Consider the following 19,070-nt stretch of genomic DNA (forward strand, 5'->3'; position numbering starts at 1 on the left):
GCATCAATATTGAATACAAAAGGAAAATGTCGACTTATTTACAAGAGGAGTAACTCTTCTAATAGTTCGTGGTTTTAGACTTTCCTGGGACAGCAGTATTAGATTCCGATGCACCATTGCAGGTTTACTGTATCCCTTGGACCTTCAAATCAACGATGACACACAGAAATTGCATCGATATTGAATACCAAAGGCTAAATGTCGACTTATTTACAAGAGGAGTAACTCTTTTAATAGTTCGTGTTTGAGCCTTTCTTGGGACAGCAGTATTAGATTCCGATGCACCATTGCAGGTTTACTGTATCCCTTGGACTTTCAAATCAACGATGAAACACAGAAATTGCATCGATATTGAATACAAAAGGTAAAATGTCGACTTATTTACAAGAGAAGTAACTCTTCTAATAGTTCGAGCTTTGAGCCTTTCCTGGGACAGCAGTATTAGATTCCGATGCACCATTGCAGGTTTACTGTATCCCTTGGACCTTCAAATCAACGATGAAACACAGAAATTGCATCGATATTGAATACAAAAGGCAAAATGTCGACTTATTTACAAGAGGAGAAACTCTTCTAATAGTTCGTGTTTTGAGCCTTTCCTGGGGCAGCAGTATTAGATTCTGATGCACCATTGCAGGTTTACTGTATCCCTTGGACCTTCAAATCAACGATGAAACACAGAAATTGCATCGATATTGAATACAAAAGGAAAAATATCGACTTATTTATAAGAGGAGAAACTCTTCTAATAGTTCGTGCTTTGAGCCTGTCCTGGGACAGCAGTATTAGATTCCGATGCACCATTGCAGGTTTACTGTATCCCTTGAACCTTCAAGTAAACGATGAAACACAGAAATTGCATCGATATTGAATACAAAAGGCAAAATGTCGTCTTATTTACAAGAGGAGTAACTCTTCTAATAGTTCGTGCTTTGAGCCTTTCCTGGACCAGCGGCATTAGATTCCGATGCACCATTGCAGGTTTACTGTAGCCTTTGGACCTTCAAATCAACGATGAAACACAGAAATTGCATCGATATTGAATACAAACTGCAAAATGTCGACTTATTTATAAGTGGAGTAACTCTTCTAATAGTTCTGCTTTGAACCTTTCCTGGGACAGCAGTATTAGATTCCGATGCACCATTGCAGGTTTACTGTATCCTTGGACCATCAATTCAAAAATGAAACACAGAAATTGCATCGATATTGAATACAAAAGGCAAAATGTCGACTTATTTACAAGAGGAGTAACTGTCCTAATAGTTCGTGATTTGAGCCTTTCCTGGGACAGAAGTATTAGATTCTGATGCAGCATTTCTGGTGTACTGTATCCCTTGGACTATCAAATACACGATGAAACACCGAAATTGCATCGATATTGAATACAAAAGGCAAAATGACGACTTATTTATAAGAGGAGTAACTCTTCTAATAGTTCGTGCTTTGAGCCCTTCCTGGGACAGAAGTATTAAATTCCGATGCACCATTGCAGGTTTACTGTATCCCTTGGACCTTCAAAACAACGATGAAACACAGAAATTGCATCGATATTGAATACAAAAGGGAAAATATCGTCTGATTTACAAGAGGAGTAACTCGTCTAATAGTTCGTGCTTTGAGCCTTTCCTGGGTCAGCAGTATTAGATTCCGATGCACCATTGCAGATTTACTGTATCCCTTGGACCTTCAAATCAACGATGAAACACAGAAATTGCATCGATATTGAATACAAAAGGCAAAATGTAGAATTGTTTACAAGAGGAGTAACTCTTGTAATAGCTCGTGCCTTGAGCATTTCCTGGGACAGCAGTATTAGATTCCGATGCACCATTGCAGGTTTACAGTATCTCTTGGACCTTCAAATCAACGATGAAACACAGTAAATGCATCAATATTGAATACCAAAGGCTAAATGTCGGCTTATTTACAAGAGGAGTAACTCTTCTAATAGTTCGTGCTTTGAGTGTTTCCTGGGTCAGCAGTATTAGATTCCGATGCACCATTGCAGATTAACTGTATCCCTTGGACCTTCAAATCAACGATGAAACACAGAAATTGCATCGATATTGAATACCAAAGGCTAAATGTCGACTTATGTACAAGAGGAGTAACTCTTCTAATAGTTCGTGCTTTGAGCCTTTCCTGGGACAGCAGTATTAGATTCTGATGCACCATTGCAGGTTTACTGTATCCCTTGGACCTTCAAATCAACGATGAAACACAGAAATTGCATCGATATTGAATACAAAAGGTAAAATGTCGACTTATTTACAAGAGGAGTAACTCTTCTAATAGTTCGTGCTTTGAGCCTTTCCTGGGACAGCAGTATTAGACTCCGATGCACCATTGCAGGTTTACTGTATCCCTTGGACCTTCAAATCAACGATGAAACACAGAAATTGCATCGATATTGAATACAAAATGAAAAATATCGACTTATTTATAAGAGGAGTAACTCTTCTAATAGTTCGTGCTTTAAGCCTTTCCTGGGACAGCAGTATTAAATTCCGATGCACCATTGCAGGTTTCCTGTATCCCTTGGACCTTCAAATCAACGATGAAGCACAGAAATTGCATCGATATTGAATACAAAAGGAAAAATGTAGTTTTATTTACAAGAGGAGTAACTCTTGTAATAGCTCGTGCCTTGAGCATTTCCTGGGACAGCAGTATTAGATTCCGATGCACCATTGCAGGTTTACTGTATCTCTTGGACCTTCTAATCAACGATGAAGCACAGAAATTGCATCGATATTGAATACAAAATGAAAAATATCGACTTATTTATAAGAGGAGTAACTCTTCTAATAGTTCGTGATTTAAGCCTTTCCTGGGACAGCAGTATTAAATTCCGATGCACCATTGCAGGTTTCCTGTATCCCTTGGACCTTCAAATCAACGATGAAGCACAGAAATTGCATCGATATTGAATACAAATGGTAAAATGTCGACTTATTTACAAGAGGAGTAACTCTTCTAATAGTTCGAGCTTTGAGCCTTTCCTGGGACAGCAGTATTAGATTCCGATGCACCATTGCAGGTTTACTGTATCCCTTGGACCTTCAAATCAACGATGAAACACAGAAATTGCATCGATATTGAATACAAAAGGCAAAATGTCGACTTATTTACAAGAGGAGTAACTCTTCTAATAGTTCGTGTTTTGAGCCTTTCCTGGGGCAGCAGTATTAGATTCTGATGCACCATTGCAGGTTTACTGTATCCCTTGGACCTTCAAATCAACGATGAAACACAGAAATTGCATCGATATTGAATACAAATGGAAAAATATCGACTTATTTATAAGAGGAGAAACTCTTCTAATAGTTCGTGCTCTGAGCCTTTCCTGGGACAGCAGTATTAGATTCCGATGCACCATTGCAGGTTTACTCTATCCCTTGAACCTTCAAGTAAACGATGAAACACAGAAATTGCATCGATATTGAATACAAATGGAAAAATATCGACTTATTTATAAGAGGAGAAACTCTTCTAATAGTTCGTGCTCTGAGCCTTTCCTGGGACAGCAGTATTAGATTCCGATGCACCATTGCAGGTTTACTCTATCCCTTGAACCTTCAAGTAAACGATGAAACACAGAAATTGCATCGATATTGAATACAAAAGGCAAAATGTCGTCTTATTTACAAGAGGAGTAACTCTTCTAATAGTTCGTGCTTTGAGCCTTTCTTGGGACAGCAGTATTAGATTCCGATGCACCATTGCAGGTTTACTGTATCCCTTGGACCTTCAAATCAACGATGAAACACAGAAATTGCATCGATATTGAATACAAAAGGTAAAATGTCGACTTATTTACAAGAGGAGTAACTCTTCTAATAGTTCGAGCTTTGAGCCTTTCCTGGGACAGCAGTATTAGATTCCGATGCACCATTGCAGGTTTACTGTATCCCTTGGACCTTCAAATCAACGATGAAACACAGAAATTGTATCGATATTGAATACAAAAGGCAAAATGTCGACTTATTTACAAGAGGAGTAACTCTTCTAATAGTTCGTGTTTTGAGCCTTTCCTGGGGCAGCAGTATTAGATTCTGATGCACCATTGCAGGTTTACTGTATCCCTTGGACCTTCAAATCAACGATGAAACACAGAAATTGCATCGATATTGAATACAAATGGAAAAATATCGACTTATTTATAAGAGGAGAAACTCTTCTAATAGTTCGTGCTCTGAGCCTTTCCTGGGACAGCAGTATTAGATCCGATGCACCATTGCAGGTTTACTCTATCCCTTGAACCTTCAAGTAAACGATGAAACACAGAAATTGCATCGATATTGAATACAAAAGGCAAAATGTCGTCTTATTTACAAGAGGAGTAACTCTTCTAATAGTTCGTGCTTTGAGCCTTTCCTGGACCAGCGGTATTAGATTCCGATGCACCATTGCAGGTTTACTGTAGCCTTTGGACCTTCAAATCAACGATGAAACACAGAAATTGCATCGATATTGAATACAAACTGCAAAATGTCGACTTATTTATAAGTGGAGTAACTCTTCTAATAGTTCTGCTTTGAACCTTTCCTGGGACAGCAGTATTAGATTCCGATGCACCATTGCAGGTTTACTGTATCCTTGGACCATCAATTCAACAATGAAACACAGAAATTGCATCGATATTGAATACAAAAGGCAAAATGTCGACTTTTTTACAAGAGGAGTAACTGTCCTAATAGTTCGTGATTTGAGCCTTTCCTGGGACAGCAGTATTAGATTCTGATGCAGCATTTCTGGTTCACTGTATCCCTTGGACTATCAAATACACGATGAAACACCGAAATTGCATCGATATTGAATACAAAAGGCAAAATGTCGACTTATTTATAAGAGGAGTAACTCTTCTAATAGTTCGTGCTTTGAGCCCTTCCTGCGACAGAAGTATTAAATTCCGATGCACCATTGCAGGTTTACTGTATCCCTTGGACCTTCAAATCAACGATGAAACACATAAATTGCATCGATATTGAATACAAAAGGCAAAATATCGTCTGATTTACAAGAGGAGTAACTCGTATAATAGTTCGTGCTTTGAGCTTTTCCTGGGTCAGCAGTATTAGATTCCGATGCACCATTGCAGATTTACTGTATCCCTTGGACCTTCAAATCAACGGTGAAACACAGAAATTGCATCGATATTGAATACAAAAGGCAAAATGTAGAATTATTTACAAGAGGAGTAACTCTTGTAATAGCTCGTGCCTTGAGCATTTCCTGGGACAGCAGTATTAGATTCCGATGCACCATTGCAGGTTTACTGTATCTCTTGGACCTTCAAATCAACGATGAAACACAGTAAATGCATCAATATTGAATACAAAAGGAAAATGTCGACTTATTTACAAGATTAGTAACTCTTCTAATAGTTCGTGGTTTTAGACTTTCCTGGGACAGCAGTATTAGATTCCGATGCACCATTGCAGGTTTACTGTATCCCTTGGACCTTCAAATCAACGATGAAACACAGAAATTGCATCGATATTGAATACCAAAGGCTAAATGTCGGCTTATTTACAAGAGGAGTAACTCTCCTAATAGTTCGTGCTTTGAGCCTTTCCTGGGACAGCAGTATTAGATTCTGAAGCACCATTGCAGGTTTACTGTATCCCTTGGACCATCAAATCAACGATGAAACACCGAAATTGCATCGATATTGAATACAAAAGGCAAAATGTCGACTTATTTTTAAGAGGAGTAACTCTTCTAATAGTTCGTGCCTTGAGCCCTTCCTGGGACAGAAGTATTACATTCCGATGCACCATTGCAGGTTTACTGTATCCCTTGGACCTTCAAATCAACGATGAAACACAGAAATTGCATCGATATAGAATACAAAAGGCAAAATGTCGTCTGATTTACAAGAGGAGTAACTCTTCTAATAGTTCGTGCTTTGAGCCTTTCCTGGGTCAGCAGTATTAGATTCCGATGCACCATTGCAGATTAACTGTATCCCTTGGACCTTCAAATCAACGATGAAACACAGAAATTGCATCGATATTGAATACCAAAGGCTAAATGTCGACATATGTACAAGAGGAGTAACTCTTCTAATAGTTCGTGCTTTGAGCCTTTCCAGGGACAGCAGTATTAGATTACGATGCACCATTGCAGGTTTACTGTATCCCTTGGACCTTCAAATCAACGATGAAACACAGAAATTGCATCGATATTGAATACAAAATGTAAAATGTCGACTTATTTACAAGAGGAGTAACTCTTCTAATAGTTCGTGCTTTGAGCCTTTCCTGGGACAGCAGTATTAGACTCCGATGCACCATTGCAGGTTTACTGTATCCCTTGGACCTTCAAATCAACCATGAAACACAGAAATTGCATCGATATTGAATACAAAAGGCAAAATGTCGACTTATTTACAAGAGGAGTAACTCTTCTAATAGTTCGTGTTTTGAGCCTTTCCTGGGGCAGCAGTATAAGATTCCGATGCACCATTGCAGGTTTACTGTATCCCTTGGACCTTCAAATCAACGATGAAACACAGAAATTGCACCGATATTGAATACAAAAGGAAAAATATCGACTTATTTATAAGAGGAGTAACTCTTCTAATAGTTCGTGCTTTGAGCCTTTCCTGGGACAGCAGTATTAGATTCCGATGCACCATTGCAGGTTTACTGTATCCCTTGGACCTTCAAATCAACGATGAAACACAGAAATTGCATCGATATTGAATACAAATGGTAAAATGTCGACTTATTTACAAGAGGAGTAACTCTTCTAATAGTTCGTGCTTTGAGCCTTTCCTGGGACAGCAGTATTAGACTCCGATGCACCATTGCAGGTTTACTGTATCCCTTGGACCTTCAAATCAACGATGTAACACAGAAATTGCATCGATATTGAATACCAAAGGCAAAATGTCGACTTATTTACAAGAGGAGTAACTCTTCTAATAGTTCGTAATTTGAGCCTTTCCTGGGACAGCAGTATTACATTCCGATGCACCATTGTAGGTTTACTGTATCCCTTGGACCATCAAATCAACGATGAAACAGAGAAATTGCATCGATATTGAATGCCAAAGGCAAAATGTCAACTTATTTACAAGAGGAGTAACTCTTCTAATTGTTCGTGCTTTGAGCCTTTCCTGGGACAGCAGTATTTGATTCCGATGCACCATTGCAGGTATACTGTATCCCTTGGACCTTCAAATCAACGATGAAACACATACATTGCATCGATATTGAATACAAAAGGCAAAATGTCGACTTATTTATAAGAGGAGTAACTCTTCTAATAGTTCGTGCTTTGAGACCTTCCCTGGACAGAAGTATTAGATTCCGATGCACCATTGCAGGTTTACTGTATCCCTTGGACCTTCAAATCAACGATGAAACACAGAAATTGCATCGATATTGAATACAAAAGTCAAAATGTCGTCTTATTTACAAGAGGAGTAACTCTTCTAAAAGTTCGTGCTTTGAGCCATTCCTGGGACAGCAGTATTAGATTCCGATGCACCATTGCAGATTTACTGTATCCCTTGGACCTTCAAATCAACGATGAAACACAGAATTTGCATCGATATTGAATACAAAATGCAAAATGTAGAATTATTTACAAGAGGAGTAACTCTTGTAATAGTTCGTGACTTGAACATTTCCTGGGACAGCAGTATTAGATTCCGATGCACTATAGCAGGTTTACTGTATCTCTTGGACCTTCAAATCAACGATGAAACACAGAGAATGCATCAATATTGAATACAAAAGGAAAATGTCGACTTATTTACAAGAGTAGTAACTCTTCTAATATTTCGTGGTTTTAGACTTTCCTGGGACAGCAGCATTAGATTCCGATGCACCATTGCAGGTTTACTGTATCCCTTGGACCTTCAAATCAACGATGAAACACAGAAATTGCATCGATATTGAATACCAAAGGCTAAATGTCGAGTTATTTACAAGAGGAGTAACTCTTCTAATAGTTCGTGTTTTGAGCCTTTCCTGGGACAGCAGTATTAGATTCCGATGCACCATTGCAGGTTTACTGTATCCCTTGGACCTTCAAATCTACGATGAAACATAGAAATTGCATTGATATTGAATACAAAAGGTAAAATGTCGACTTATTTACAAGAGGAGTAACTCTTCTAAATGTTCGTGCTTTGAGCCTTTCCTGGGACAGCAGTATTAGATTCCGATGCACCATTGCAGGTTTACTGTATCCCTTGGACCTTCAAATCAACGATGAAACACAGAAATTGCATCGATATTGAATACAAAAGGCAAAATGTCGACTTATTTACAAGAGGAGTAACTCTTCTAATAGTTCGTGTTTTGAGCCTTTCCAGGGACAGCAGTATTAGATTCCGATGCACCATTGCAGGTTTGCTGTATCCCTTGAACCTTCAAGTAAACGATGACACACAGAAATTGCATCGATATTAAATACAAAATGCAAAATGTCGACTTATTTACAAGAAGAGTAACTCTTCTAATAGTTCGTGCTTTGAGCCTTTCCTGGACCAGCAGTATTAGATTCCGATGCACCATTGCAGGTTTACTGTATCCCTTGGACCTTCAAATCAACGATGAAACACAGAAATTGCATCGATATTGAATACAAAAGGCAAAATGTAGACTTATTTATAAGAGGAATAACTCTTCTAATAGTTCGTGCTTTGAGCCTTTCCTGGGACACCAGTATTAGATTCGGATGCACCATTGCAAGTTTACTGTATCCCTTGGACCTTCAAATCAACGTTGAAACACAGAAATTGCATCGATATTGAATACAAAATGCAAACTTTCGACTTATTTATAAGAGGAGTAACTCTTCCAATAGTTCTGCTTTGAACCTTTCCTGGGACAGCAGTATTAGTTTCCGATGCACCATTGCAGGTTTACTGTATCCCTTGGACCTTCAAATCAACGATGAAACACAGAAATTGCATCGATATTCAATACAGAAGGAAAATGTCGACTTATTTATAAGAAGAGTAACTCTTCTAATAGTTCGTGCTTTGAGCCTTTCCTGGGACACCAGTATTAGATTCCGATGCACCATTGCATGTTTACGGTATCCTTTGGACCTTCAAATCAACGATGAAACACAGAAATTGCATCGATATTGAAAACAAAAGGCAAAATGTAGACTTATTAATAAGAGGAGTAACTCTTCTAATAGTTCGTGCTTTGAGCCTTTCCTGGGACACCAGTATTAGATTCCGATGCACCATTGCATGTTTACTGTGTCCCTTGTACCTTCAAATCAACGTTGAAACACAGAAATTGCATCGATATTGAATACAAAAGACCAAATGTCGACCAATTTATAGGAGGAGTAACTCTGCTAACAGTTCGTGTTTTGAGCCTCTCCTGGGTCAGCTGTATTACATTCCGATGCACTATTGCAGGTTTACTGTATCCCTTGGACCTTCAAATCAACGATAAAACACAGAAATTGCATCGATATTGAATACAAAAGCCAAAATGTCGTCTTATTTACAAGAGGAGTAACTCTTCTAATAGTTCGTGCTTTGAGCCTTTCCTGGACCAGCAGTATTAGATTCCGATGCACCATTGCAGGTTTACTGTAGCCCTTGGACCTTCAAATCAACGATGAAACACAGAAATTGCATCGATATTCAATACAGAAGGAAAATGTCGACTTATTTATAAGAAGAGTAACTCTTCTAATAATTAGTGCTTTTAGCATATCCTGGGACAGCAGTATTAGATTCCGATGCACCATTGCAGATTTACTGTATCCCTTGGACCTTTAAATCAACGATGAAACACTGAAATTGCATCGATATTGAATACAAAAGGCAAAATGAAGACTTATTTACAAGAGGAGTAAATCTTCTAATAGTTCGTGCTTTGAGCCTTTCCTGGGACACCAGTATTAGATTCCGATGCACCATTGGAAGTTTACTGTATCCCTTGGACATTCAAATCAACGATGAAACACAGAAATTGCATCGATATTGAATACAAAATGCAAAATGTCGACTTATTTATAAGTGGAGTAACTCTTCTAATAGTTCTGCTTTGAACCTTTCCTGGGACATCAGTATTAGATTCTGATGCACCATTGCAGATTTACTGTATCCCTTGGACCTTCAAATCAACGATGAAACACAGAAATTGAATCGATATTGAATACAAAGGGCAAAATGTAGAATTATTTACAAGAGGAGTAACTCTTGTAATAGTTCGTGCCTTGAGCATTTCCTGGGACAGCAGTATTAGATTCCGATGCACCATTGCAGGTTTACTGTATCTCTTGGACCTTCAAATCAACGATGAAACACAGATATTGCATCAATATTGAATACAAAAGGAAAATGTCGACTTATTTACAAGAGGAGTAACTCTTCTAATAGTTCGTGGTTTTAGACTTTCCTGGGACAGCAGGTTTACATTCCGATGCACCATTGCAGGTTTACTGTATCCCTTGGACCTTCAAATCAACGATGAAACACAGATATTGCATCGATATTGAATACAAAAGCCAAAATGTAGACTTATTTACAAGAGGAGTAACTCTTCTAATAGTTCGTGCTTTGAGCCTTTCCTGGGACAGCAGTATTAGATTCCGATGCACCATTGCAGGTTTACTGTATCCCTTGGACCTTCAAATCAACGATGAAACACAGAAATTGCATCGATATTGAATACAAAAGGTAAAATGTCGACTTATTTACAAGAGGAGTAACTCTTCTAATAGTTCGTGCTTTGAGCCTTTCCTGGGACAGCAGTATTAGATTCCGATGCACCATTGCAGGTTTACTGTATCCCTTAGACCTTCAAATCAAAGATGAAACACAGAAATTGCATCGATAGTGAATACAAAAGCAAAATGTCGACTTATTTACAAGAGGAGTAACTCTTCTAATAGTTCGTGTTTTGAGCCTTTCCCGCGGCAGCAGTATTAGATTCCGATGCACTATTGCAGGTTTACTGTATCCCTTGGACCTTCAAATCAACGATGAAACACAGAAATTGCATCGATATTAAATACAAAGGGAAAAATATCGACTTATTTATAAGAGGAGTAACTCTTCTAATAGTTCGTGCTTTGAGCCTTTCCTGGGACAGCAGTATTAGATTCCGATGCACCATTGCAGGTTTACTGTATCCCTTGAACCTTCAAGTAAACGATGAAACACAGAAATTGAATCGATATTGAATACAAAATGCAAATTGTCGGCTTATTTACAAGAGGAGTAACTCTTCTAATAGTTCGTGCTTTGAGCCTTTCCTGGACCAGCAGTATTAGATTCCGATGCACCATAGCAGGTTTACTGAATCCCTTGGACCTTCAAATCAACGATGAAACACAGAAATTGCATCGATATTGAATACCAAAGGCAAAATGTCGACTTATTTACAAGAGGAGTAACTCTTCTAATAGTTCGTAATTTGAGCCTTTCCTGGGACAGCAGTATTACATTCCGATGCACCATTACCGGTTTACTGTAACCCTTGGACCATCAAATCAACGATGAAACACAGAAATTGCATCGATATTGAATACCAAAGGCAAAATGTCGACTTATTCACAAGAGGAGTAACTCTTCTAATAGTTCGTGATTTGAGCCTTTCCTGGACCAGCAGTATTAGATTCCGATGCACCATTGCAGGTTTACTGTATCCTTCGGACCTTCAAATCAAGGATTAAACACAGAAATTGCATCGATATTGAATACAAAAGACCAAATGTCGACCAATTTATAGGAGGAGTAACTCTGCTAACAGTTCGTGCTTTGAGCCTCTCCTGGGTCAGCTGTATTACATTCCGATGCACTATTGCAGGTTTACTGTATCCCTTGGACCTTCAAATCAACGATGAAACACAGAAATTGCATCGATATTGAATACAAAAGCCAAAATGTCGTCTTATTTACAAGAGGAGTAACTCTTCTAATAGTTCGTGCTTTGAGCCTTTCCTGGACCAGCAGTATTAGATTCCGATGCACCATTGCAGGTTTACTGTAGCCCTTGGACCTTCAAATCAACGATGAAACACAGAAATTGCATCGATATTCAATACAGAAGGAAAATGTCGACTTATTTATAAGAAGAGTAACTCTTCTAATAGTTAGTGCTTTTAGCATATCCTGGGACAGCAGTATTAGATTCCGATGCACCATTGCAGATTTACTGTATCCCTTGGACCTTTAAATCAACGATGAAACACTGAAATTGCATCGATATTGAATACAAAAGGCAAAATGAAGACTTATTTACAAGAGGAGTAAATCTTCTAATAGTTCGTGCTTTGAGCCTTTCCTGGGACACCAGTATTAGATTCCGATGCACCATTGGAAGTTTACTGTATCCCTTGGACATTCAAATCAACGATGAAACACAGAAATTGCATCGATATTGAATACAAAATGCAAAATGTCGACTTATTTATAAGTGGAGTAACTCTTCTAATAGTTCTGCTTTGAACCTTTCCTGGGACATCAGTATTAGATTCTGATGCACCATTGCAGATTTACTGTATCCCTTGGACCTTCAAATCAACGATGAAACACAGAAATTGAATCGATATTGAATACAAAGGGCAAAATGTAGAATTATTTACAAGAGGAGTAACTCTTGTAATAGTTCGTGCCTTGAGCCTTTCCTGGGACAGCAGTATTAGATTCCGATGCACCATTGCAGGTTTACTGTATCTCTTGGACCTTCAAATCAACGATGAAACACAGATATTGCATCAATATTGAATACAAAAGGAAAATGTCGACTTATTTACAAGAGGAGTAACTCTTCTAATAGTCAGTGGTTTTAGACTTTCCTGGGACAGCAGTATTAGATTCCGATGCACCATTGCAGGTTTACTGTATCCCTTGGACCTTCAAATCAACGATGAAACACAGATATTGCATCGATATTGAATACAAAAGCCAAAATGTAGACTTATTTACAAGAGGAGTAACTCTTCTAATAGTTCGTGCTTTGAGCCTTTCCTGGGACAGCAGTATTAGATTCCGATGCACCATTGCAGGTTTACTGTATCCCTTGGACCTTCAAATCAACGATGAAACACAGAAATTGCATCGATATTGAATACAAAAGGTAAAATGTCGACTTATTTACAAGAGGAGTAACTCTTCTAATAGTTCGTGCTTTGAGCCTTTCCTGGGACAGCAGTATTAGATTCCGATGCACCATTGCAGGTTTACTGTATCCCTTAGACCTTCAAATCAAAGATGAAACACAGAAATTGCATCGATATTGAATACAAAAGCAAAATGTCGACTTATTTACAAGAGGAGTAACTCTTCTAATAGTTCGTGTTTTGAGCCTTTCCCGCGGCAGCAGTATTAGATTCCGATGCACTATTGCAGGTTTACTGTATCCCTTGGACCTTCAAATCAACGATGAAACACAGAAATTGCATCGATATTAAATACAAAGGGAAAAATATCGACTTATTTATAAGAGGAGTAACTCTTCTAATAGTTCGTGCTTTGAGCCTTTCCTGGGACAGCAGTATTAGATTCCGATGCACCATTGCAGGTTTACTGTATCCCTTGAACCTTCAAGTAAACGATGAAACACAGAAATTGAATCGATATTGAATACAAAATGCAAATTGTCGGCTTATTTACAAGAGGAGTAACTCTTCTAATAGTTCGTGCTTTGAGCCTTTCCTGGACCAGCAGTATTAGATTCCGATGCACCATAGCAGGTTTACTGAATCCCTTGGACCTTCAAATCAACGATGAAACACAGAAATTGCATCGATATTGAATACCAAAGGCAAAATGTCGACTTATTTACAAGAGGAGTAACTCTTCTAATAGTTCGTAATTTGAGCCTTTCCTGGGACAGCAGTATTACATTCCGATGCACCATTACCGGTTTACTGTAACCATTGGACCATCAAATCAACGATGAAACACAGAAATTGCATCGATATTGAATACCAAAGGCAAAATGTCGACTTATTCACAAGAGGAGTAACTCTTCTAATAGTTCGTGATTTGAGCCTTTCCTGGACCAGCAGTATTAGATTCCGATGCACCATTGCAGGTTTACTGTATCCTTCGGACCTTCAAATCAAGGATTAAACACAGAAATTGCATCGATATTGAATACAAAAGGCAAAATGTAGACTTATTTATAAGAGGAGTAACTCTTCTAATAGTTCGTGCTTTAAGCCTTTCCTGGGACACCAGTATTAGATTCGGATGCACCATTGCAAGTTTACTGTATCCTTTGGACCTTCAAATCAACGTTGAAACACAGAAATTGCATCGATATTGAATACAAAATGCAAACTTTCGACTTATTTATAAGAGGAGTAACTCTTCCAATTGTTCTGCTTTGAACCTTTCCTGGGACAGCAGTATTAGTTTCCGATGCACCATTGCAGGTTTACTGTATCCCTTGGACCTTTAAATCAACGATGAAACACTGAAATTGCATCGATATAGAATACAAAAGGCAAAATGAAGACTTATTTACAAGAGGAGTAAATCTTCTAATAGTTCGTGCTTTGAGCCTTTCCTGGGACACCAGTATTAGATTCCGATGCACCATTGGAAGTTTACTGTATCCCTTGGAACTTCAAATCAACGATGAAACACAGAAGTTGCATCGATATTGAATACAAAATGCAAAATGTCGACTTATTTATAAGTGGAGTAACTCTTCTAATAGTTCTGCTTTGAACCTTTCCTGGGACATCAGTATTAGATTCCGATGCACCATTGCAGGTTTACTGTATCCTTCGGACCTTCAAATCAACGATGAAACACAGATATTGCATCGATATAGAATACAAAAGGCTAAATGTCGGCTTATTTACAGGAGGAGTAACTCTTCTAATAGTTCGTGCTTTGAGCCTTTCCTGGGACAGCAGTATTAGATTCCGATGCACCATTGCATGTTTACTGTATCCCTTGGACCTTCAAATCAACGATGAAACACAGAAATTGCATCGATATTAAATACAAAAGGAAAATATCGACTTATTTATAAGAGGAGTAACTCTTCTAATAGTTCGTGCTTTCAGCCTTTCCTGGGACAGCAGTATTAGATTCCGATGGACCATTGCAGGTTTACTGTATCCCTTGAAGCTTCAAGTAAACGATGAAATACAGAAATTGCATCGATGTTGAATACAAAATGCAAAAATGTCGACTTATTTACAAGAGGAGTAACTCTTCTAATAGTTCGTGCTTTGAGCCTTTCCTGGACCAGCAGTATTTGATTCCGATGCACCATTGCAGGTTTACTGTATCCCTTGGACCTTCAAATCAACGATGAAACACAGAAATTGCATCGATATTGAATACCAAAGGCAACATGTTGACTTATTTACAAGAGGAGTAACTCTTCTAATAGTTCGTTATTTGAGCCTTTCCTGGGACAGCAGTATTACATTCCGATGCACCATTGCAGGTTTACTGTAACCCTTGGACCTTCAAATCAACCATGAAACACAGAAATTGCATCGATATTGAATACAAAAGCCAAAATGTCGTCTTATTTACAAGTGGAGTAACTCTTTTAATAGTTCGTGCTTTGAGCCTTTCCTGGACCAGCAGTATTAGATTCCGATGCACCATTGCAGGTTTACTGTAGCCCTTGGACCTTCAAATCAACGATGAAACACAGAAATTGCATCGATATTGAATACAGAAGGAAAATGTCGACTTATTTATAAGAAGAGTAACTCCTCTAATTGTTAGTGCTTTTAGCATATCCTGGGACAGCAGTATTAGATTCCGATGCACCATTGCAGATTTACTGTATCCCTTGGACCTTTAAATCAACGATGAAACACTGAAATTGCTACGATATTGAATACAAAAGGCAAAATGAAGTCTTATTTACAAGAGGAGTAAATCTTCTAATAGTTCGTGATTTGAGCCTTTCCTGGGACACCAGTATTAGATTCCGATGCACCATTGGAAGTTTACTGTATCCCTTGGACCTTCAAATCAACGATGAAACACAGAAATTGCATCGATATTGAATACAAAAAGCAAAATGTCGACTTATTTAAAAGTGGATTAACTCTTCTAATAGTTCTGCTTTGAACCTTTCCTGGGACATCAGTATTAGATTCCGATGCACCATTGCAGGTTTACTGTATCCATGGACCATCAAATTAACGATGAAACACAGAAATTGCATCGATATTGAATACAAAAGGCAAAATGTCGACTTATTTACAAGAGGAGTAACTCTTCTAATAGTTCGTGCTTTGAGCCTTTCCAGGGACAGCAGTATTAGATTCCGATGCACCATTGCAGGTTTACTGTATCCCTTGGACCTTCAAATCAACGATGAAACATAGAAATTGCATCGATATTGAATACAAAAGGCAAAATGTCGACTTATTTATAAGAGGAGTAACTCTTCTAATAGTTCGTGCTTTGAGCCCTTCCTGGGACAGAAGTATTAGATTCCGATGCACCATTGCAGGTTTACTGTATCCCTTGGACCTTCAAATCAACGATGAAACACAGAAATTGCATCGATATTGAATACAAAAGGCAAAATGTCGTCTTATTTACAAGAGGAGTAACTCTTCTAATAGTTCGTGGTTTGAGCCTTTCCTGGGACAGCAGTATTAGATTCCGATGCACCATTGCAGATTTACTGTATCCCTTGGACCTTCAAAACAACGATGAAACACAGAAATTGCATCGATATTGAATACAAAAGGCAAAATGTAGAATTATTTACAAGAGGAGTAACTCTTGTAATAGTTCGTGCCTTGAGCATTTCCTGGGACAGCAGTATTAGATTCCGATGCACCACTGCAGGTTTACTGTATCTCTTGGACCTTCAAATCAACGATGAAACACAGAAAATGCATCAATATTGAATACAAAAGGAAAATGTCGACTTATTTACAAGAGGAGTAACTCTTCTAATAGTTCGTGGTTTTGAGCCTTTCCTGGGACAGCAGTATTAGATTCCGATGCACCATTGCAGGTTTACTGTATCCCTTGGACCTTCAAATCAACGATGAAACACAGATATTGCATCGATATTGAATACAAAAGGCTAAATGTCGACTTATTTACAAGAGGAGTAACTCTTCTAATAGTTCGTGCTTTGAGCCTTTCCTGGTCCAGCAGTATTAGATTCCGATGCACCATTGCAGGTTTACTGTATCCCTTGGACCTTCAATTCAACGATGAAACACAGAAATTGCATCGATATTGAATACCAAAGGCAAAATGTCGACTTATTTACAAGAGGAGTAACTCTTCTGATAGTTCGTAATTTGAGCCTTTCCTGGGACAGCAGTATTACATTCCGATGCACCATTGCAGGTTTACTGTAACCCTTTGACCATCAAATCAATGATGAAACACAGACATTGCATCGATATTGAATACAAAAGGCAAAATGTCGACTTATTTACAAGAGGAGTAACTCTTCTAATAGTTCGTGCTTTGAGCCTTTCCTGGACCAGCAGTATTAGATTCCGTTGCACCATTGCAGGTTTACTGTATCCCTTGGACCTTCAAATCAACGATGAAACACAGAAATTGCATCGATATTGAACACAAAAGGCAAAATGTAGACTTATTTATAAGAGGAGTAACTCTTCTAATAGTTCGTGCTTTAAGCCTTTCCTGGGACACCAGTATTAGATTCGGATGCACCATTGCAAGTTTACTGTATCCCTTGGACCTTCAAATCAACGTTGAAACACAGAAATTGCATCGATATTGAGTACAAAATGCAAACTTTCGACTTATTTATAAGTGGAGTAACTCTTCTAATAGTTCTGCTTTGAACCTTTCCTGGGACATCAGTATTAGATTCCGATGCACCATTGCAGGTTTACTGTATCCATGGACCATCAAATGAACGATGAAACACAGAAATTGCATCGATATTGAATACAAAAGGCAAAATGTCGACTTATTTACAAGAGGAGTAACTCTTCTAATAGTTCGTGGTTTTAGACTTTCCTGGGACAGCAGTATTAGATTCCGAGGCACCATTGCAGGATTACTGTATCCCTTGGACCTTCAAATCAACGATGAAACACAGAGATTGCATCGATATTGAATACAAAAGGCAAATTGTCGACTTATTTATAAGAGGAGTAACTCTTCTAATATTTCGTGCTTTGAGCCCTTCCTGGGACAGAAGTATTTGATTCCGATGCACCATTGCAGGATTACTGTATCCCTTGGACCTTCAAATCAACTATGAAACACAGAAATTGCATCGATATTGAATACAAAAGGCAAAATGTCGTCTTATTTAGAAGAGGAGTTCCTCTTCTAATAGGTCGTGCTTTGAGCCTTTCCTGGGACAGCAGTATTAGATTCCGATGCACCATTGCAGGTTTACTGTATCCCTTGGACCCTCAAATCAACGATGAAACACAGAAATTGCATCGATATTGAATACAAAAGGCAAAATGTAGAATTATTTACAAGAGGAGTAACTCTTGTAATAGTTCGTGCCTTGAGCATTTCCTGGGACAGCAGTATTAGATTCCGATGCACCATTGCAGGTTTACTGTATCCCTTGGACCTTCAAATCAACGATGATACACAGAAAATGCATCAATATTGAATACAAAAGGTAAAATGTCGACTTATTTACAAGAGGAGTAACTCTTCTAATAGTTCGTGCTTTGAGCCTTTCCTGGGACAGCAGTATTAGATTCCGATGCACCATTGCATGTTTACTGTATCCCTTAGACCTTCAAATCAACGATGAAACACAGAAATTGCATCGATATTGAATACAAAAGGCAAAATGTCGACTTATTTACAAGAGGAGTATCTCTTCTAATAGTTCGTGCTTTGAGCCTTTCCTGGGACAGCAGTATTAGATTCCGATGCACCATTGCAGGTTTACTGTATCCCTTGAACCTTCAAGTAAACGATGAAACACAGAAATTGCATCGATATTGAATACAAAATGCAAAATGTCGACTTATTTACAAGAGGAGTAACTCTTCTAATAGTTCGTGCTTTGAGCCTTTCCTGGTCCAGCAGTATTAGATTCCGATGCACCATTGCAGGTTTATTGTATCCCTTGGACCTTCAATTCAACGATGAAACACAGAAATTGCAT

The sequence above is a fragment of the Schistocerca cancellata genome, chromosome 2, assembly GCF_023864275.1.
Source record: "Schistocerca cancellata isolate TAMUIC-IGC-003103 chromosome 2, iqSchCanc2.1, whole genome shotgun sequence".
Lineage (NCBI taxonomy): Eukaryota > Metazoa > Arthropoda > Insecta > Orthoptera > Acrididae > Schistocerca > Schistocerca cancellata.